Source organism: Ostrea edulis, chromosome 7 (genome assembly GCF_947568905.1).
Source record: "Ostrea edulis chromosome 7, xbOstEdul1.1, whole genome shotgun sequence".
NCBI classification, from domain to species: Eukaryota; Metazoa; Mollusca; class Bivalvia; order Ostreida; family Ostreidae; genus Ostrea; species Ostrea edulis.
In genome coordinates this window covers 35,529,396-35,554,194 of record NC_079170.1, presented here as the reverse complement: position 1 = coordinate 35,554,194, position 24,799 = coordinate 35,529,396, and the positions used below count along the sequence as shown (strand labels likewise).

The following is a 24,799-nucleotide window of genomic DNA, read 5'->3' as shown; positions in this document are numbered from 1 at the left end:
TGTATGGTCACCTTTAAATGGCCTTTGGTGTCGTATTTCGGCATAAAGGACATCCAGGATACAGACGCCTTTGAATGCAACATTGGTTATATTACAAGTGTGACTGATAAGGAGCGCCAAATTAACAAAAACTCAGATAAAAAGATCAGTTCAATTATTACCCGTAATAATCAATTGACGTGCGCATCAAATCAATCATTGTTCTCATCAATTGATTAGGTGTTCACATCAATTATTGCGCCCATATATTAAATAATGCGCGCTGCCCATCAATTCAATGTATGAGAGCAATAATGGGTTTGCTGCGCGCATTTATTTAATTGATGACTGCAATACTTCAGCGCGGCATGTGATTTTGAGCTCCGTATAATTGATTTAATAATCTCTTTAATTCAATTGAAAATATCTTAATTATTTACAACGATTTTTGTACAAGAAATTAATGAGCACATCAACTCTTATATAGAGAGAAACACTTCAATTAATATAATGAATTCAAGACAGATCTAATTAGATAGTTGTTGTATCTAGAAGAAGTATTGCATGCATCAATTGAATAAATATCAATTCAATTGAAGAGAGCAATAATTAAATTATTACACACAGTAATTGAATTGAAGCGCTAGTAATTGAATTAAAGCTTTTTTTAATTAAATTGTGGAGCGCATCAATTCAATTGTTGATATCAGTAATTCATTTGAAGAGAACAACAATTCAACTATAGCCTAATCAACTCATCAAAGTATTCAATGCTATAAAGAATTGAATCAATGCGCGCAATAATTCAGAATTGTAGATTTTAGTAATTATCTGAACATGTTTCATTGAATTGTTGCAAGCATCAAATGAATTGATGATATCTTCAAATAATTAAACTTCTCTTGAATTTAGCTTCTTAGACTGAAAACCTTTTTCAAATCTTTTTAACATTAATTTCTGTTACAGAAGAGTATATTTTAGTTCAACTGACAAAACACTAGACAGCCTCTCTCTCTCTCTCTCTCTCTCTCTCTCTCTGATATTTATATAAATTCCCCAAAAAGTTGTTTTTTGAGAAGTGGTTGAAACACTTGAGTTCCCTTTTAATTCCTTCAATCAACCGCCAGACTAAATGTAGTGACTTTCATGTAATATATCAAGTTTATACACTCTGTAGTGAGTTTCCGGTGTGTGTTCACATGTGACATGGTGTCGTAGGTATCAGGTGAAAATTCAATTTTGTTAAAGACGGATTTTCTATATTTTAAGTATCAGAGCAATATAAACAATTTAATCAATGCGCGCTAGAAATTAGAATAGTAGATATTATTAATTATTTGAAGAGATCTTCAATTGAATTGTTGCGCGCATCAAATGAATTGATATTTTCAAATGCTTAAAGATGTCTTGAATTATTTGAGTTTACGTTGATTTGGTGATTCATAGACTGAACACCTTGTTTAGATCTGCTTAATATTAATTACCGGTATTATATAATGAGACTCCCCCCGGAAAATTGGCTATATATAGTAAGCCCCCCTCCCCCGGAGGAGTCTGGCAATATAGTTAGACCCCCCACACCCACACCCACCCCACACTTATCAATAGTGAGCCTCCCTCCTTCGTGATTGGTCTGGATTTCCATCGGAAGACTGGCTATGGTATTTAGTGAGTCACCCCCTTTGAGGGGTGGCTATATCCCCTAGCCCTAGTAGTGAAACTTCCCTACAATACACATACGTGGTTGGTTGCAATTTCATTAATATCTTTGATATATTGATTAAAGGGGTAAATTCTTTTGGCAGTCGTTCAACTACTGAATTGAATGCTCATTGCGCTTATGAAGGATCATTTTTTAATAAGATGCATTTTGCTATATAGCCAAATTTATTTAGGGGTAATACTGATAGTTAGCCAGGTTTCCGGTGGATGTGGTAGGGTTGCTTTATAGCCAGAATTTCGGGGTGGGGAGGGGGTAAATAGCTTTGGGGAAAAGCTATTCTTGTACTCTGTACAAGGACACAATGCATGAGCAGACGAATACATTTACTGTATATGTACATTTTCAATATCCACTCTTCGTCTTTTCATCAGACCTTATTTTTATTTGATATTATTGTGTAACACAGGACATATTATAAAATCCAACTTATACTGTGACATAGAAAATGTTAAAAACGGATATTGAACCAGTATTCGTGATTCGATGAAAGACTCTATATTGTCGAATGATAAATGAACCTTTTTCACAATTTATGTCGGGGAAAAAAATAGGAGTTTTTCCTTACTTTTATACCAAACACATAAAAAAAAAAGAAGTTTAATCTCAATTTAAAAGGACTTTCATACAATGATAGACGATTAATAAAATGGTAAATAGAAACGTTTTAAATTTTCAACCTAGGACGTAAATATCCATTTGGATCCTCCATTATCCTAAATTCTCTGAAAGTAATTACTAAATGGCTAGGCATAAAGCAGATTTTCCGGAGGATGAACCTACTGAAGGGGGTATACGCTACAACACCAGGTGTCTCATCCCATGCCCCACCAGGGCTTAACCATGGACGCACTGAAGGCATAACGCCGGACTATTTAGACCCATTGCCTCTGAGGATTGGTACACGTCCTCCAACCCTTGCATCCACTCCTTGGTAGAACATCAAATACCTTTAATTAATATAACTTATGATCAAATATATAGGTTACAATGTGACACTTCAAACCGAGGCTCTTCTTCGGATATGAAGGTCATTGAAATATGAAAATATTCATTGCTAAACACAACCTCGTGCACTGGCCGAGAAGCCATATCGTCTGATATATAAAAAAAAAAAAATAGTTCTTTTAAAGGTACCAACTTTCCGGATAATATTTTGTGATAAACTGAAGTAAAACAATGCATAAAAGACTGGGATTTTATTTCAATAAACACATGTAAATTATAGCGAACAGGACTATTCCGTATACCAAAGTAAAGACCCCCCCCCCCCCCTTTACTTTAGTATCCGGAATAGTCCTGTTTGCTGTAAAGGGGGATACTGTAAAATAAAAATTGTTGGGTTTTGTTTTGTTTTTTTGAAAATGGTTGAAATGCTTGAGTTTCCTGTGCTCTCAATCAATCGCCAGACTAAATGTAGTGACTTTCGGGTAATATATCACGTTTAAACACTCTGTAGTGAGTTTCCCGTGTGTGTTCACATGAGTCATGTGACACCGTGTCGTAGGTATCCGGTGTAAATTCAATATTTTTAGAGACGGCTTTTCTATATTTCAAGTATCAGAACAATATACAGATGTCCCACATTACGTAAAAATGAATTTATATTCTGGTTAGCATAACTAGAACATAGTGTAGTGAGTTTCAGGTGTAAAGTCTTGTGTAGTGAGTTTCGGCATTATGCACGTATGTGTGTGTGTGTGTGTGTAATAGATGCACATTTACAAGTACACAGTAAGTGAATCTCGAGAATTTTAGAATTATTCTGTAAAAACAACCCAGATAACTGGTTTGGATTTGAAAAAATCTCAAACTTAAGTTTGAGTTTTCTTCTATAAGAACAGTATAATAAAATACCACGTGTATTTTTATTATACCGGTCGAAGGTCAATCTCTAAAGCTTACAAAAAACGTGAAACGATTACATGAATCGAAAGAAGGATGAGATAGACTGGGAATTCATACATTTCAGAGAAATTATTGCCACCAAAAAAAAGGAGGGGGGGGGGGGTCGTATAGTAATATCCATACTTTAGGTGCCTGTGCTCCGAGACTTTGATGTGACGTCACACCCAGAACTCGATCAAAAATGGTGCAACGATGTGTTGTCGGTGGATGCAGCAATATTAAATAGAATGCGTCTTTATATGACTTCTCTCACTGGTATTAAACTGATGTACGTAACTGCAGTTATACATCCCAAGATGGCGGAAGAAGAAACAGTTAAATTAGAATAGCGATGTTTTGTATTTTAGAAAGCAAAGTGAAATACACTCCACGAAAGAGAATGCCTATTTATATCAATAGTTCACGACTGTACCCAAAGTCTTCATGATACTGTCTCGAATTTGCTGTAATCGGTATTTGAAATACGTAGATTGATGTACCTAACTTTCACAATATGATGTACGTAACTTTCAGATTTGCACATAAACGATGTACGTAACTCAAAAGATCTCCATTAAACTTTTATTCATCTGTTCATTCAAAAAGCCCGATAGAATGCCTTCATCAATAAAAATCACATGTTAAATAATGCTACCAACATGCTATCAAATCAAACTTTCAATTTAAGCTCTTTTAAGAAGATTTAGGAACGTTCTTTCATATCTATGATGTAGTACCTATAATGCTATAAGTTGAAGAGCAATCAATAAAAAAAATGGCATAATCACTGATAAACTTCATTCAAAGTACGCCACAAATATTCTTCAACGGTAACCAAACTCGTTAATGTATGAGCAAGTACAGCATCGACCATGTTTTTTTTAACAAAAGGATAAGGGACCGGTCATTTAACTTGGTTGGTTGGTTGGGGGGGGGGGGTGTCGCAACAGAATTTTTAATTTTTTCCGCACTCAGCGGGCGACAATTGTTTTTTTTATTAATTTACGCTTCGCGACAATTTTTTCCAGTTTAATTTTGCATTACTTTTATCTGGGACTACTATTAATGCAAAACCTTGCTTCAGATATTTTATTTTTCCCTATTTTTTCTGCGCCATTTTTTTTCGCCAGCAACAAAATAAAAAAAAACATAGCCCCTTTCCGCAAGTTACATGGTTGGTCCCTAAGCAAAATTAACAAAAAGTATTTTAACACACCGAAAATAACAGATAAATCAAATGAATGTAATAGCATGAGCGGTTTGTCCACTTTATGTTTGATACTTAGTCAATATGGCTATTCTTTTTGCTTTCTTTTATTTCGACGTGTTACAACACTTATGTATATCATGGATATGCAGACGAGAACGCGTGAACTGATATTAAAATAATATATTGAAGGTAATTAATTGGTATTAATTGTACTCAGATAAAACAGACTCTGGAGCTCTGAAGATCACATGAAAATTTTCGAGGAGAGTTAATTCCACCAGAGTAATTGAGTCTACGTAGTATTACAGCAAAATAATACCAAACAAATCATGTTTGTCAACGTATCCTAAAGAAATACCTGGTAAAAACATCCCCCAAATATTTATGCACATTTTTACCAACACCCCCCCCCCCCACCCCCGCCCAAAAATAATAATAAAGAATTACTGAAAATCTACATAACCTGAAAAATATAAAACATCAAGATCTTCTAAGCTTGTGAAACATTCATACAAGTTAATGATAATGATGTAAATGTCTCCTTTAAATTTTTAACCCATTCAAAATACCAAGAAAACCAACCACACAACATCCATTTTACCTACCCTCCCCCTCTCCCACGACAGAAATACTACGGTTTTGTTGGACCTCCAAAAGACACCAAAATTCAAAATAAGTAATCCCGAGAATAGGCACACCGTAGTCTTTAAATGGTTCAAAATTTGGAGTAAGACCCCCCCCCCCCCCTTTCCCTGTGTGCAGCATCTGTTCGTATCAAATATCTCAAGAGGTTATATAATGAAGTCTTTTTGATCGCTAATGACATTCTTTCTCTGCCACAAAGTATGTGCATTACTTCTCTGCTTGTTTAGCTGCTTAGAAAGCAAGCTTTAGGGTTTGTCGAACTACGAGTGAATTGCATAGTTACGTATATCATAAAGGGAAATTACGTACATCAACCAAAAATATTTTAATGAGTTACGTACATCACGTGTGTTTTTACACAGGAGTTTAACTCGTCCATTCAGGAGAAACAAACGGATTTTACCATTCTAAACGATAAAGCGTAAAGAAATCCACAAACTTGACTAATTAATATCACTGAATAGTTGATAGGATAAGATATAATCTAAATTGAAAAATTACCCGTTTCTTCTTCCGCCATCCTGGGATGTACGTAACTGCAGTTACGTACATCAGATTAATACCAGTGTTCTCTGAGACGAGTTTGTTTATTCCACTCGTTACGACTGGAAACGATATACAGTCGTTTAACCGGTAGCGAATCGGTTTGTTGTTTATGTCATGCACTCAGCATACATTTGTACATGGTCAAAGTTCCCAAATGTTCTTGATTGCTGTTTAATTTGTATTTCTATGCTTTTCATTCAAATAAGTGGTACAAAAAGTTCTCAAAATATGAATGTTACAGGCAAAGATATGTCACCCCCCTCCCCCACATTTCCTGGTTTCTAATACATTTTACAATATCGAATCAAGCGATCTCTACTTCTGCTGACACAATAGATAAATTCGGCGGAATGAAATATTGTTGAAATATGCCTAGAAGAAAATTCTACATAAAGTATATTAACATTGCTTGTTGATTTGAATGTTTTTTTCTTCTAAAACTAAACAGTATGAAAACTTTTGCATTTTAAGAGAAACTTTTCGTGATATGCTTTATAAATATCAAATCAACAAACTCTGAGACGCAATTTTTCATGGAATATTTTTGCTTGTAATTCGTTTTGGTATCATCTTCACTTCTGCCAGCTTTTCATGTTTTTCCATCCCGTAAAACGACATTTTTCGAAGTTCGAAAATTCATGATTTGAAACTTGGAAAACAACTCGTGGTTAGTGTCGATGTTATAATTTCATTTAAAAGTCAATTATTGTTTATTTTAATATTTTAACTTGTTACAATTATCCTAGATATTGAAAACATACTCAATCTGGATCAACAACACACTGAAAATTTGATTAAGACGCATTCGTTTACACACTTGCGCATGCTCAAATATGGGTCATTGTAAATACTGTGGAAATTAATCAGGCAGATGTTACAAAGACACCACACAGGGGGAAGATATTCATCTTTTTATTGTTTTTACCTAGTAAGAAATTTTTAATTGCGTCACTGTGTTTTTCAAGGATATTTAAATCAAATTTATTCGATATTGGCAAATATTCATTATCGGTAAAACGACTGTATGGATGTCTGACTGTTGTTTGCGGCAGTCATGTCAATATTATTACCTCCAATGGCGAAGATAAGTGGGTTCAAGAAGAAGTTGACATGGACATCTGGGGCCATATCATCCACCCATAGAACTCTATACCCTCAACACCAAAACCTGAGCAATGCAGACGCGCTATGCAGATGAGTAAAAACTATATTCTCGATTGAAGTCGGCATTACGCAAATTCTATGGTCGTTATAACGATCTAGTTCGTCAATACAACATATCATTGGGTCAAATGCTGTCTGACGTGTTTCATGGCGATTGTTAGGCCGTTCTTGGCATGCCCACTGATTTTGACTACGGATAACTCCGTTTATCTGATCAGAATATAGAGCTCGCGGCGGGTGTGACCGGTCGACAGGGGATGCTTACTCCTCCTAGGTACCTGATCCCACCCCTGGTGTGTCCAGGGGTCCGTGTTTGCCCAACTATCTACTTTGTATTGCTTATAGGAGTTATGAGATTGATCAATGTTCGTTATCATCGCCTTCCATGATAAACGTAATTAGCGTATTGTGTCGTTGTGTGTTTACATACGAGTCGTGCTATGTCATAATAATGCCAATCTTCTTGCTTTAAATCACGCTTTCATGGTTAATATAAACTTATTTGTACTATATTATGCAGTGATAAGGAATCTTACGGGCCGTCTGCCCCCTCTAAATCTGTCACTGCATGATTTCTATAATAAATAATTATAAATGTACATGTTTATAAACCATTTTGGCAGCTAGCTGTTTCATGCCATTAAATGACCATTTTGAAAATACTAAATTGATTCTTTGTATCATACTTGTAAAGTTGAAACTGATAATGAAGCTATCTCTGGTCCACCTGGCCCAGAAACCGTCAAAGGGAACTCAATTAGAACTAAAACGAGGGAGCATACAGGTCAACACTAATAGTTATCCATGCAGTTTTCAGTTCCAGTAGTTTTGTTATTTTTGTTATTGATATGTGAAGATGGTTTTATGTTCAAAACAACCTTCAAATTCTCTTAAGAAATGCTGAACAATATCACACTCCCAAACCAAATATTCAATTGTTTCTTCTGCTATCTGGCAGAATGTACAATTCTTATTATTTCTACTTTTGATTTTGAACAAGAGGTACTGTGAGCAATGCTCACTAAGAATACCTCCCGCTTACCCCAATCTCCCAAAGGGTGTTGTTAATAGGTATAAATTACCTCTTTCCTGAGTGTAAAAATATGATATGCCTTTGTAGAAGAAAATGGAAGATATAGTCCGAACACAAATCCATGGTATAAACCTATAATTTTGACCTTGAGATCAAAGGTCAAGGTCATAAAGAGGTCATGAATGTACATGACACATAGTCACATGTTGATACACCCTTGTCTTATGGTATGACTATGTCAAAACTATAATGAATTTTGACCTTGATGTCAAAGTTCAAGGTCATATAGAGGTCATGAAGGTACCCGACACATCGTCTCATGGTGATACACTCATGTGTCAAATATGGTATGCCTATGTCAAAGAACAAAGAAGTCATGGCCCTGATACGAATCCATTGTGAAAACCTTTACTTTTGACCTTGAGGTCAAGGTCATATTGAGGTCATGAAGGTACCCGACACATCGTCTCATGGTGATACACTCATGTGTCAAATGTGGTATGCCTATGTCAAAGAACAAAGACGTTATAGCTCGGACACGAATCCATTGTAAAAAAAAACCCTTTAATTTTGACCTTGAGGTCAAGGGTCAAGGTCATATGGAAGTCATGATGGTACTTGACACATTGTCCCATAGTGATCTACCTGTGTGACAAATATGGTATGTCTATGTCAAACAACAAAGAAGTTATAGCCCGGACACAAATCCATTGTAAAAAAAAAAAAAACCTTTAATTTTGACCTTGATGTCAAGGGTCAAGGTCATATAGAGGTCATGAAGGTACTTGACACATCGTCTCATGGTGATCCACTTTTGTGCCAAATATGTTATGTCTATGTCAAAGAACAAAGAAGTTATGGCGCGGACACGAATCTGGAGACGGACAGACGGACGGACGGACAGACAGACAGAGTGATTCCTATATACCCCCGAACTTCGTTCGGGGGGTATAATAAGCATGAGTTTGAAACTAAATTTTGTTCAGAATTCCATATTTTTAAAACCAATGTAGTTTACAATTACTTGTAACTTTAAAAAGCAATCTGAAAATTATTTTCCATTCTGTGTCATTTAATTCAAATATTTCAGTCCACTTTCTTTTAGCAGTTGGTTATGTGCAGTTTTGATTGAGAAGAGTATAAAATGTTCCTGATTTTTTTTTTTTTTTTTGTATCGTAGAAGATTACAGTGTATATAAACTCGACATAATCAAAGGGTTTGGTAGTTTAGTTAATTTTTTTTTTTTATTAAACTTGACTTTTTCCATCCATGCTTTAATAGCATTCATAACACTCATATATTCTATAAAATTAATAATTTTTACAAACTTGAATCCGTACTACATGTATGTCAAGAAGTTTTCATGTAAATATAAACTTTTCTGGCCCAGTGGTTCTTGAGAAGATTTTTTAAAACATTTCCCCTGTATATTTGTATGTAAAATTTGACTCCCTATAGTGATTCCACCCTACCCCCGGTCATGGTTTTAACAAACTTGAATCTGCATTATATCAGGAAGCTTTCATGTACATAGAAATATTTTTTTTTTCTGGCTGGGTGGTTCTTGAGACGAAGATTTTAAAAGATTGTCCCTATATATTCCCATGTAAATTTTTATTCCTATCGTGGCACCACTCCACCCCGGGGTCATGGTTTTAACAAACTTAAATCAGCACTATGTCAGGAAGCCTTCATGTAAATATAAGCTTTTCTAGGCCAGTGGTTCTTGAGAAGATTTATAAATATTTTCCTTATATATTTCTATGTAAAAATTTGATCTCCTATTATTGTCTCATCCTCCCCCAGGGACCATGATTTTAAGAAATTTGAATCTGCACTATGTCAGGAAGCTTTCATGTAAATTTATACTTTCTTAGCCCAGTGGTTCTTGAGAAGATTTTAAAAGATTTCCCCTATATATTTGCACGTTAATCTTTTATCTTCTATTGTGGCCCATCCTACCCCGGGGGGCTACGGTTTTAACAAACTCGAATAGATGCACTATGTAAGGAAGCTTCATATGAATTTCAGCTCTTTTGGCCTAGTGGTTCTTGAGCAGATTTTTAAATGACCCCATCCTATTTTTGCATTTTTGTGATTCTTTCCCCTTTGAAGTGGGCATGACCCTTCATTTGAACAAACTTGAATCTCATTCACCCAAGGATGCTCGGTCACATCAAAATGTTTTTAAAAAAAAAACAATCACCCAACCATAGTTTTTATGCTAGCTCAATGGGACTTCAGGCGTTGTCATGATGTTAGAAAAAGAACAATCGCACAGCTTTCAATTGTTTCGGATATTGTAGCTTTACTGAAATAATTCGGTATAGATAGTGTATAGTATAATCTCCGTCTTTCAGCGGATAAATTTATATATTTAGATTCAGCGGTATATCCCATACAAAACAAAGGCAAATTACCGCCGCCGCCCAACAATCCATGGATTTCACAGTCACCGCAGCGGTCAAGTCCGCCACCGCCTCCAGCCATAGTAAATACACGGATTTTCGCCGCCGCCAAAATGTGGAACGATTACTGCAGCCGCGCCACTACCAACAGTCGTGGTAAATCAACGAGACAGTACGACGTCTCCGCCCCCAAAATGCCAAGACTCACAAAATGGGTGTTTTTCTGGTATGTATGATCAAACTTTGTGCTTTCAATTAAGTGACATTTTATTCTAAATGGTGTATCTCTGTAGTTGTGAAAATGTTTTACTATATATTAGTATACAAATATGTAAATGTGAACATTCAGTTTTTATTGAAGGCCTTACATTATTAGAATTCAGGTATCTTAATTATTTATGGTCTAAATGCATAAGAGCAACAACAATTTAATTCATTCAAAAGATTAGAAACATGGAACATTACTTGTTTGTGGGCAGTGACGACAACAAAATTTCCGGGAACACGCCTGGGAATTTTGCGGTGGTGCTTCCCAAAACTTATGATTTAAATGGATGTTGGGAATGTGCTTTGCTAGAAATTTCTCTGCACATGCCTTACCACCAACGTCTACACGTGTGTTAGGATATCATTGGAGATTCCTACGTCAATAGATCCTCGTATCGGATACTACGGACCTTACCTATCGTAGAACCTAATGGAGCATATTTGGGACGCGATACCGTATACGGTCACATGACCTTTGATCGCTCTTTTTTCTTTCCATTACGAAGGCAGAATCTCGATAGACTACAGTTGTTTATAAGGGGAAGTAATTTACAACCGTTGAAACTAGAAAAACCTTAACACTGTGTACTTATACTCAAAAAAAAAACAAAAAAAAAAACGAAGACGGGATCCATAGAAGTACATGTACGATGCCAAACTTGATAAATGGATGCCTTACGTACCCGATTTTGAAAAATGGATACGGCATTTTCAAGAGGGAATAGAGAGACCCGATCACAAGGGACGTTACATTGTGGGAAGCGGATCTAAAAAATAGAGATCCGCCATCCAAACAGATAGAACTTAAAGTGACCTTATTGACCCCGGTAGCACAGGCTTTGGAAATTACCAAATCGGAATGCATTGGAGCGTGAGGGAAAGCTTTTAATTGTGAGAAGATGCAGTCTGAGTCATTGAATTCAACGTGGTTTCTCAGTCTTCGGGATATATGGCCTTGAATCAAGTTTTGACATATTATGTGTACAATTGATAAATTCAATGTCACTCAAATTATATGAATAAAAAAAAATCCTCTCTTTAGCTGAGATTTATCTCTTTTTTCCACATTTTAAAATAAATAAGTTGATATAGTTCAACCGTGCATAAGAGGTTTTAACAGTTAATGGTATTTTGTCACCCTTGTCTACATTTGAAAGACTTCATACTTAACACTGTACATATCGAATTATTTCAGTAAAGCCACAATATCCGAGACAATTCACAGCTGTGCGATTGTTCTTTTTCTAACATCATGACAACGCCCGTAGTCCCATTGAGCTAGCATACAAACTATAATTGGGTGATTGGGTTTTTACAACATTTTGATGTGACCGGGGACGCCTCTGGTATTAAACGTAGCTAAATTTCTTCCCTGAAATGATTTCCGGTCACTATATATGTCGGCCCACGGATACTTGCTAGAAATTTGTTGAGAGAGTCCATGAGATTTGACGGTTAAACAATTGACCTGATGACAAATAAGGTCTACATCTTTAACGTCTAACAAATCCCCGTATTGAAATCTCATGGACATTGCACACTCCGAGCAACTCTCCGAATCTTTCATAAAACGAAAAGATTATGTTTTTATCCTGAGAAGTTTTCTATCAATAATTCATAAACTGACCGACAATATTAATGTTTTCATCTCTCGTCGATGTCAGTTCCGTGTAAATCCTCGCTCTATACTACTCAGAAGTGGAATCAGAATACAAGAGATCTTTGAAACCTACGTATAATAGAAGATGATCTGTTAAACCTACATTCCAAATACACAACTGTTTTCAAAAACTATGCATACTCCCTCAAACCATACTCTGATTTTGAAGCAATGGAGGGATGTAAACAGACTCTCGAACGTAAAGACTTCGTAGTTAAGTCCGTATTGAACCAGTTAAAGGCTTTGACAATGGATGCTGCAAAATAACTTTCACAAAGGATGTCGGATAGTAGTTCATAAGTTCATCAAGCTCATCTATTCATTCATTATCCTGGGATCCCGGATGGACGATATTTATTTGTATGAACATTTGTATGCAAGACCAGCAAAATACCCTTATTTTGTGAAAAGCAAAATCTTCAGCAAGAAATTCAATGAAAACTATGCAATTAACACTGAAAATCGTCCAAATAAATGGGAACCATTTTGAAATAGTTCTGTTCTCCCCACGTTACCAAGAGAACACCTGAACACTCAAACGATGCGAAATCAATTCCAGCAATACACAATGAATCCTATGGCACCTTCATTTGCACAATATCTTCAGAAATGTGAAACCAGAAAGATGACTTGTTCAATTTTTACTTCAGAAGGATTTGTTACTTACAAGATTCATAATGTTGAATGGCAGTCCAGAAACATTCACTGTATGGAAACAAGCTTCAAGAGCATTGTAAAGGAACTTCATGTATCCCCATTTGAAGACATGAAATTGATAGTCAATTGGTTAGGACCAACATCCAGTTCATTCGCTCAAAGTACAGTACCAACCAGACCCAACCTGACATAAAGCAGTCCCCGGTACTGCTTTCTGGGACGGATCTAGGCCTGCTTACTGTCCCAGTAAACAAACCGAAAAGCAGTCCCAGCGGTCCCACCAATCCCAGTAGACGGGGTTAAAATAACTAGTGGGAGGAGCTAAGCCGATAGTGAGATTATCAATAAACATTGTCGATAATCGCTGGAGCGCGTCATTACTGTAGTCGAAATCGAAGATAAATGACTTACAATGTAATTAAAGAGAAAACAGTATATTATACATGAGAACAGCACTCATTCCAAATACGTTTGTGACATTTTTTCATGAATTTATAACATGATAGTTTATGAATATGAGTGAAAAAAGATATATACAGAGTTTATAAGTCTGATAGCCACAATTTCACAACGTAAAATCAATTTAAGTCCATGTTCTGTCAGACAATTTTGTTGTTGTTATCATTATTCATTTATATAATAGCTTTATACATGTGAAGTGTACCTTGGGTTCTGAAAATTATGTAGCATCACTATATTTATTTATTGACTAGGTTATTTAAAAAAAAATTGTTTAAAGTCGCCTAAATGATTTATTCACTTATCGTCTATATTAAACTAGCAAAAACTGCTTTCCACTTACGTGTACACGTATTTGTAATTTGTAAATGATTGGTTAGATATGGGTTACTTATTGTCAGCATTGTAAACTTGTTTAATTTCACTGCAATATTTAGTTTGTTTATAGATTTGCGTATTTGGGAATTATTCAGTCCATTATCTTTCATCAAAACTACCCGCTACCGAATGTAGGGATATATTCTTGTTATTATATGTCCATCCATTATTTTCTCAAGTTATCTAGTGAAAGTGCGTCAGTAAGCGGTGAAAAACTACTTAAGTGATTTGTGTATATTCTGAATACACGGTAGTCTGGGCCTTCTTGTCAATCATAATATCACGTGATTTATTCACACTTGGTTGAACAAAACTGCTTTGTAGAGCAGTCCCAGGGCAGTCCCAGAGCAGTCCCAGATTTGAGAGAGCAGTCCCCGAAACTGTTTTCTGGGACTGTTTGGGTGTCAGTTTTGGTCTGGTTGATACTGTAGGTCGTTAAAACAGGTAGTGACAATTCCATCACCAATCAGGTGTGAATTTCACCGGTCCTCGGAGATAGCCTTAAAAACGGTTGTCCGTGTCACAGTAGGTGTGGCACACTATTTAAAGAACCCTCACTGCTCAATGGCCGTATGCGTCGAACAAAGGTCTAAATTTTGCAGCCCTTCACCGGTCTTGGTGACGTCTCCATATGAATTAAAAATTATCGAGAGGGATGTTAAACAAGATACAATCAATCAATAGCATTAAAGGCTATGCTATTCAAATATTTTGCACACAAACACTTTATATCCAGTTTGGCTCCCACCCATCTTCCCAACTAAAGGTTTTCTGATCCGCTCCGCTTAGGTCCCCACCCTGGATCATGAAATGCTCTACATGACTATGCAATTTTTTTCTTACAGATGTGATGTTGTAGAGAAGAATATTTTTGGAAATTTGCCAGGTCACAGAGTCGTTTCTCGCCTATGACAGCAGCGACATTCAGACTAGTATGGAAGATTTCGGACCTGTCAATTAAAATTTCACATCAATTATACGCTGCTTACTTCCTCATATTTTAATAATGTTCTTCGTGTAGAAGTTACACGACTTAGTTTTCCTCAGCAGCATCAACTGTTGACAAGAGCTGCCGTTTTAATGAACTCACGAAATACCCGATAGACTTAAAATCTCAAATACCTTAAAACTGATCAAAACATTATTCTTGTGATATTGCACTTAGAGAAGGAAATTGAACATTACTTCTTAGCTTTTTTAATTTTTTGTTTTTGTTTATTCTATTTCATTTAGATTATTATTACCCATTTCCCCCTTCTTTAAAGTTATAGACATTTCGGGTATTTAGTGTATTCATTAAAATGGCAGATCTTGTCAACAGTTGACGCTGCTGAGAAAAAAAATAAGTCGTGTAACGTCTACACGAAGAACGTTATTAAAGTATGAGGAAGTAAGTAGCGTATAATTGATGTGAAATTTTAATTGACAGGTCCGAAATCTTCCATACTAGTCTGAATTTCGCTGCTGTCATAGGCGAGAAACGACTCCGTGACCTGGAGCGGTAAATGTCCTAGTAAAAATAAACAAGTGAAATCGAGAGAACGATGACGTATATCGTTGTTATTTTAAGAACCAGTGACTTGAAATTTGGCATGCAAGTAGTTAAAACATCAATCTATGCAAGGAAAACGACAAATTATGCATAGCTTACCTAGTTTAAGATTGTTTAGGTATTTGAAGCGAGTTGTTAGTTGATTTTTTTATCTGTGTCAGAGTTAGACCCCTTTCTATATTTATGGTATCACAGAGTTCGGGCCCAAAACGGGCTTAGCCCCTGTGATTTGAATAAATACATAAACATGCATCTGTATGACTACATAATACAGTGCATAAATATCTGTATATAGCAATCGAACCATGAAAGTGGAATTCTTTTTTGTAATCAATAATGAAGTTGTTTTCAATTCAAAATCAGGTTGGAGAGAAAGTGAATCCAAATAAGTCAGATAAATACATGTATAACTGAAAATAAAATTTAGGAAGTTATTTAAAAAATATGTGCAATATCAATAACTTTGAAAGGATGCTGCGTTATCAACAAGAATGGAAAGAGCTCTTTTTCAACATGAACGTTAGTGCAAGAGGATATACTAAATCGAATATAATGATGAATTAGACTAACATATATGCATGAATTTACATTTAGGCATTGTAGCGATTGTTTGTTATACATGTACGTAAATCTAAAAAAAAAAAAAACACTCCAAGAGTTTGTACACAGGTACATTAAACACTTTACTCATCAACATGTGTGTATTACACTCCTTGTGTAAAAGCTCATGTTCATATTGCAAAAGAAACTCACCTGTTTGTCAGAATGAGACATATTACACATTAATATTGTTTGAATTTTATAAAACAGTTCTTTATATGAAAATAACCTTAGCAAAAAACATAAGATTCGCAGTTTGTGTAGGAATTCTAATATGAAAAACAAAAAATGTAACAGAAGTGACTCGCAATAAATATATGAAATTTATATCATGTAAATGTATAAGCTCAATGAGAATCCCAAGCTAGGCACTTAAAAGTTACAAAAGTAATTTCCAAACGGTAATGTTCAAACCCCTGTTAGAAATAATGAAGAAGCATCTCACTGAAAAATTAAATGCATTTTTATATGAAAAGATCGTTCAACGAAAACACAAAGTGGGGACAGGGAAAAACGACAGTAAAACCATCCCCCTTCCCCTCATTTGTACGTTCGAAAATATATGTAGCATATACCTGCTATTGTGAATAGTATGTTTGAAGTACAAACAAATTGAAAACACGACTACTTTTAATTTTGTGTAGCATACTTTGTATTGCAAACCATTTTACACTCATGCTTGACACAATGCCAATGTTTATCTATCACTTGTTCTAACCATATGCATTTCAGTAAACAGCGCTCGTAAACTTCCAGGCGGTGTTATGAAGACTTGAGACCGGGGCATTGTCTTCCGTAAACACAGACCAATAAGTTTGTACCTTTTGTCTCTCCCCTCACCCAAGATCATTATTTTCAGTCTCATTTTTGAAACTAAATAGCGAAATCAAATTTGACTGTGTTGACGATGATTCTGAAGAATATCTTGGTCGTTTATCAATATAGTAAGTTAAACCTAAGTTACACCGTTGCATCCTCTGAATTCCTGCATGACCTACTTAGTACTTATATATGATCAGGAGAGGTGTAATCAGTTACACAATATCGCCCCTTTGAGACACCGATCTTTCATGCCGTGGCTTCTAATTATAGATTGCACCATGCAAAAGTATTGATTTTCTTGACCTCTAAGCGCTATGCGAAGGTAACAATGCAAAGGCACCCTAGCCAAAAATGGTTTCATGTACATATTCGTATTCATTTTTAGATTTTAAATTACTTTATAATCACTTTAATTATTACATACACGGATACAAACGAGAATTTTAACTAACGAATGACCTGCTATTGTGTCCCACTTTTCACCTTTTTATACATATTTTATCCACTGTCAAACGAACTGTATTTCCGCGGAAAAATGCCCCTGCGGATATGATTGTTATCCCCGTACTAGATCGGTTGCAAAATTACGACTATTTTAAATACAACTTGTTTACTACAGCGATGCATACATTTGGCTATAGGTGGCAATAAACCGGAAACGTGATGACGAAAGCAAACTCCAACTGTCGAGAATAAAGCGCAACTACGCTTAGCACTTTAAAAATACTGTGAAAATGTGTTTCAATGCAAATCCAAAATATTTAGTCAATATGTGATATTGTTTATAACACGTGATGAAAAAACAATGCTTTATTGATTATATTTATTATCATTATTTTTAGTATCACTGTTGATATGTTTATTTTCAATACCTTTAAATTATGCCTAACTGTCAAATACTAGTTCATGTAGAAAGTGTTTTTGTAAGGAAGATATTGTATGCATGTGTGTAATTTTGTGTGTGAGATCATCTATATAGATATTATTGTAAATGTCTAAACAAAGCATAATAAAAACATGTAGTACCGGGAGAGTGTGGGTACATGTAGTAATGGGGGAATGTGGGTACATGTAGTTCTGAGGGAGTGGGTGTACATTTAGTACTGGGAGAGTGGGGTACATGTAGTACTGGGGTAGTGTGGGTACATGTTGTATTGCGGGTACATGTAGTACCGGGGTAGTGGGTTACATGTAGTACCGTCAGAGTGAGTGGAAATGTAGTACTGGTGGAGTGGGGATACATGTAGTACTGGGGTAGTGGGTGTACATGTAGTACCGGGGGAGTGTGGGTACATGTTGTACTGCGGGTACATGTAGTACCGGGGGAGTGGGCTACATATAGTATCGTGGGAGTGGGTGTACATGTAGTACCGGAGGAGTGGGGAAACATGTAGTACCGGGCTGGGGTTGTGGGGTACATGTAGTACTGGGGATGGGGGTATATGTAGTACCAGGGGAGTGTAGGTACATGTAGTACCGGGGGAGTGGGGATACATATAGTACCGGGGAAGTGAAGATACATGTAGTACAGGAGATGGGGGTATGAAGTACCGGGGAATTTTGGGTATATGTAGTACCGGGGGAGTGGGGTACATGTAGTACTGGGGTGGGGTACATGTACAGTGTAGTGGCGTTGGAGTGGGCGTACATGTAGGACTGGGGGTGGAGGTACATGTTGTACCGGGGGAGTAGGGGTACCGGGGAGTGAGGGTACATGTACATGTAATACTGGGGGTGCGGGGTACATGTAGTAACAGGAGAGTGGAATACATGTAGTACCGGGGGAGTGGGGTATATGTAGTACTGGGGGAATGTAGGTACATGTAATACCAGAGGAGTCAAAGAAAAGTATTACCGGGGGAGTGGGAATATATGTTGTACAGGGGAAATGGGGGTACATGTAGTACCGGGGGAGTGGGAGTACATGTAGTATCAGGGGAGTGGGGATACATATAGTACTTGGGAGTGGGGCTGCATGTAGTACTGGGAGTGGGGGATACATGTAGTACCGGGGTAGGGGGGTATTCGTGCATCAAATTCTTACTCACCAGGAACAGGACTTCAGAATATATGGAAACGTATTCACGAAAGATTTGAAAGGCTAGATATGGTAGAGTCTGCTATAAAGAAGAAGCTAGATAACTTTCCTAAGCTCACCAGCAAATGCCAAAATTGTATGATTTAATGGACATTCTCTATGAGTTTGAATCCACAAAATTTAAAGAACAATATTTTCATTCACTGTCGTATTATGCCAGTTCAACTGGAATCATCCCAACTGCTAACAAATTACACTTCAAGAAAAATGGAAAGATCGCGCCGCAACATACTAGAGGCAGTATAGTGAGTGTTTCTCACCATTAACATTTTTGTTGACCTTATTCGAGATGTGAGTGAAACAAAGAATAATTCGACATTCAATTACATGAATATGTATGGCAATTCTCGCACATTAACAACCTCAACACCTAGGAGAGAAAACAAGGAATATTCCGTTGTGAATCGCAAAACAAATGTACATCACGAAACTATGAAATGTTGTCCATTTATTGTTGAGTTGTAGACAGTTGTGAATCCACTAGTTATTTCTTACGTTACTGTCATGTGAAAGTAAAATGTAAAAATATGGGAGTACTAATCACCGCACGCTGATGCATATTGAAAAATTAAAGACATGTGATGAGAATTACAGTAGAGCATGGCGGGGAGAAAATCTCAGCTGTAAATTTGTCGTCTTATTTGACGAACCTTCCATTGGACATCATGTGAGAAAATTGCATTCGTGAATGTATATCCACACAAACGTCCCAACAACATGGAAAAAGTGCATGGCATACTAGATGACCATAAAGAACACTTATTTATCCAACTTTATGTGGTTGTCGTCATGTTCAGGCACCTGTCACTCAGTATTTACTCTCATAAAGTTCAGGACCCACCACCGTCCATTTACATGTCCCATTGAGATGTGTATATTCCAATGAATGAATGTTATGAGATGATCACTGTTCGTTATCTTCAATTTTCATGATATCCAAAATGAACGCAGAATTAGATATTAAAAGGTTTCGTTCGCAAGTGGACTTATTGATTCATCAAATATTGTCGTATATAGATTTGTTCCCAGATTTATGCGATTTTTGCTCTTTCTAAACTTCCAATATTCAATAAAATAAAATATTTATTAAAAAGAAATGTTTCTACAATGGGAATATTTGCCTCCCCACAAAGAAAGTGATATATAAAGAAGAATATGTCAAACTCTACTTTCAATATTCTTAAAATGATGAGAGAAATGGGTGTCTCCAACCTTAATCTGACCACGTATCGGATCATGTTTGCAGAGAAGTCATATCGCTCCAAAGGAACAGCTCGTTATAGAACCCGTGTATTTCAACAATCAGATCTACGGGTAGACAGGAAGTATTACGCAAAGACAGATCCAAACTATTTGCAATATAACAAGATGATTAAAACCAACGACGAAAAATCTAACATTACATTTACCACTGAAACATACATCTTTAAATGAGATATGTCATACGCATCAAACCTAAGAATATTCAATGAAAAATACCATTTACTTTTCTTTTTACAAATAATTTCCTTAATTCATAAAATAATATCGGAGACTGTCATTTCGTTTTATCAATTATCTTATTTTTAAAAAAAATGGATTCAATAAAATATAAAACAAATTCAATGTATTTCGCTTTCCATGGAATCAAATATTATCATACATACATTTCAAGGAATGCTGGGCTACTCGCCCTCACGACAACTCGCCCCTCTCAGGACAACTGGACCTTTCGCAGGACAAGTCGCCCCTTCTCTTGAGACAACTCGCCCCCAATACGATATTAATATATTATCACATTTTATTTTCATTGAGTGTGTATGTGTGTGTGTGTGTAATTGTACAACAATTTACACTTTTAAACCCTATAAAGATACGTCTTTTTATTTTACTTTAACAAGAATGGTAAATTCTAATATAATTATACACATCTTTAATTAGTGCATTTCAGGAAAAATTACATTTTTCATAATTCAATCTGCTAGGAAAATTATATTTACTGATATTCAGGTAATTGATTAAATGTATCCAATACTGAGAAAAGTTGGGATGTTCTTTTTTGTAAGGTGTGTGTGTTTTATCGATGCAGTATTTATACTACATAAATGTAAATGTGAAGCATGGATATTCTGATACATGAAATTATCTTTAAATACGTTTCGCAACTAAATCCTGTTAAAAAATCATAAACATTTCCATTTTATAAATTTTATAACGGCTTTGTTTCACAGCTTCTTTTTAAGTGGCGATTTCAATGTGAAAAGTACTCTGATGACGATACCTTAACGTTTGAAGTAAATGCATAACAGCGTGGGGGAATCAAACAATTAGAATTAACAACGGACGCGGATTATTGATAATTATACTACGTCAGCTGTAGACCAAGCTAATACTCTCCCTATCCCAAACGCTAACATGTTTCCGCTAAAATTTTATACTTTACATGTACGTACAAGTGATACTGAATTTACTGGTACTGAACCCATACACTGGATTTTCACTAAAATCTTTCATCTTGCATAAAATGACACGAAGTTCGGTGTTTATGGGAACATGTCTTTTTTTCTGTGATGTATATGCTAGATATTAGAAATGTATTAATTTTTGCTAATACACCTCTTGGATTTAAACCAAAAATAATAATTTGAAACATGTATGATATGAAGGGGCAAGTTATCTCAAGAGAGGGGGCGAGTTGTCCCAAAGAAGGGGCGAGTTATCTTGAGGGCGAGTTGTCTTGAGGGTGAATTGTCTTGGGGCGAGTTGTCCTGATACCATTTCAATGCCTTATATTATTTTACAAATTGAAATGTTTGAATGTCTAAGCACTATTTCGAAAATTGAGGTATTTCAATGCCCAAGTCTTATTTCACAACTTCAAATATTTGTTTTATATATCTTACCACGACTTGACGCGCGATGAACAGCATGAAAATAATAATATAGGATATTTAGGGTTCAGAATTAGAGATTTAGATTATTTCAATCATTAATGCATTCATCATATACTGTAAAGGACAGTTGTTTCTAAAGATCGATACAATTATTTATTTTGTTTAATTTTGATTAATTCAATGTATATTGTTTAACGTCCCGCTCGAAAATTTTCCACTCATATGGAGACATCACCATTGTCTGTGAAAGGCTGCAAAATTTAGGCCTATGCTCGGCGCTTATGGTCCTTAAACATCAATTACACATTGATTTGAATAAGGATTAATACGTTAACCTGATCAAGATAGCGGATTGACGGCAGGTGTGACCAGTTGATAGTGGATATTTACTCCTCCTAGGCATCTGACACCACCTCTGGTATATCCAGGGGTCAGTGTTTGTTCAACTATTGTTTCTGTATTACTGATAGGATTATGGTATTGATCACTGTTCGATATATTCACGTTATAAAGAAAACGTCATTAAAACATTCATCTCAACAACAGCAGGGTCAATATAGCATGCAAATATTTTCAGATAACTATAATTCAAGTTCGTTGAATCCCGACAATATGGTGGGGTCACAACATCGATTAATATTTGTATACACAGGAAATAGATTAAAATCATTTTCAAGTGTAGCAGGACCACACTTAAAGGACACAACGCATGTTTCTAAACTTTTTCATTTTTTCAGAAAATTCATTATTTTTTTGCCTAAAACTACTTTAAATGTGTTTTAAATCAAATATTTTGCGTAGTTTTCGAGTTTGAAAGCGATGGAATTCAAATCTTGCGATATTCATATTTACTTTCGCTATTTTACGCGCCATTATGTATAACGTCATATGCGTACTCGGGTTTGAAAACATCTATTAGCCATTTCATAAACAGATTAGATTTATCACGTTAACGGCTTGTGAATAATATTGCATTAAGATGTTTTGTGCCGTGGTCGGGTGTACATATGTACTAGTTGTGGGTAGGAAGGATTTAGACTGAACATTTTTTTAATTTTTCGAAGGAAGGTACGAGAAGAAAGACGTGGACATTTTTTGTTGGAGGAAGAAATTTACCTTAGTAACAAGCACCCAGTCACTTTTTTCAAAAATCGCTTGGACAGAGACACTGATAAACTGCGAGAAAATGGATATATCGAAGTTATAAGCACTGGTAGGCCGACAACATACATTCTGTTTTGGTCTTCAAATTCAATACACACTCGGATCAACTGACCTTCACCTTGTAACAACGTATACAATGTAACTTGATGTGCTCTCATTTTCTACCAACTGGTAGATTTACAAAAATAATTAAAGATGCGAAATAATTGAACTTTTAATTATATAAGTAATAGGATATTGTATTTCCTAACTTTAAATTGAATTATAAAATTATTTCCTCTTGAACTCGTAAAACCTGTCAAGAGTGCGTCAGTATAATGCCGTGCTACCACTTCCTATAACGACGTGCTGATCACAATTGAAAAATAATAATAAGATTGCTTTAACAAATAAAATAATGTGATTTTCACTTTAAATTTGATTATTTTTATTGATCTGTGTGTTTTTTTCTTTCTTCCCGAAATGCACCCGTGACAGTAGCTTGGCTTAGGGCCTAGTTGTCAACAATGTAACGTATTATAATTTGTCTAATCCAAAAATAAATAATGATTGCACTATTTATTTTAGAAAAACAGCGCAATTTACAGATGTATCAAGGAATAACATTACCAAACAATTTGTAGACAGCAACTCATATAAACATTATGTACTCGCAATATTGCCGCCGATTTCATACTCACTTTCCTGGTTATATTTGGGTATTTACATCGCTATTTGTATGCACTGGTGGCGAAAACATATAAAACTCGGGAAATTGGTCAATATCGATTTAAATGTTGCCCATGGTGAATAAATTAGGCCCCTAAAAGCTGAATTTTTAATAATATCTTACCGTACTTTCACAATCCGAAGGGTGCATGTAACGTCTCTGTACTATGTGATTACCTACCTAATTAACTATGCTTTTTTTTTTTAAATCGGGGCTTAGATTTAAGTCTGATTCTGGTTAATTATTGCAAAATTTCGGCGAACGAACTATTAGAATTAATTACTATAAGGATAAAAAAGACAAAATGCATGTAATTTTGTATACTTTGAAAACATGAGATATGTCCATTAAAGATGTGAAAATGCAATTGTTCCTAGTTTGTGGGGATTTTGTTTTATTTATGAAAGGTGAAAATAACCAACAAATCCAATATGCAGTACAAAATAAATAGTTGGGCAAACATGGACCCCTGTACACACCAGAGGTGGATTCAGGTGCCTCGGGGGAGTAAGCATCCCCTGTCGATCAGTCACACCCGCCGTGAGCCCTATATCTTGATCAGCTAAACGGAGTTATCCGTAGTCAAAATCTCTGTGTCACGAACGGTCTAACAATCGGTATGAAACACGTCAGACAGCATTTGACCCAATGAAGAATGTGATTTTAGTCCGAAACATATGTTTTGTCATGTTTGTTTGTCTATCGTTCGGATATTGTAGTCTTGAATTGTGAGTGATATGACTCATAATTCAAAATACACATTCCTTCTGACAAGTGTTATCAAAATGTTTTCTATTATGCCAGTGAACTGCCTTCCTCATACACCCCAAACCACACGCCTGTGTGGAAACAAACAGGCAAATTTACAGAAGTGGCACAGGAAAACTAAAACGTAGCAATAAGAAAAAAAAACATTAAGCAGACTGAAAATGGCGAATTACTTGAGACCTGTGGACAACCGATCATG

General features: G+C 35.8%; 1 protein-coding gene across 1 annotated transcript in view; it reads right to left on the bottom strand.

The window, feature by feature from the left end:
- Positions 1-24,799, bottom strand: part of LOC125654954 (uncharacterized) — a 73,354-nt gene that overhangs the window by 19,614 nt on the left and 28,941 nt on the right. The window lies entirely within an intron of this gene.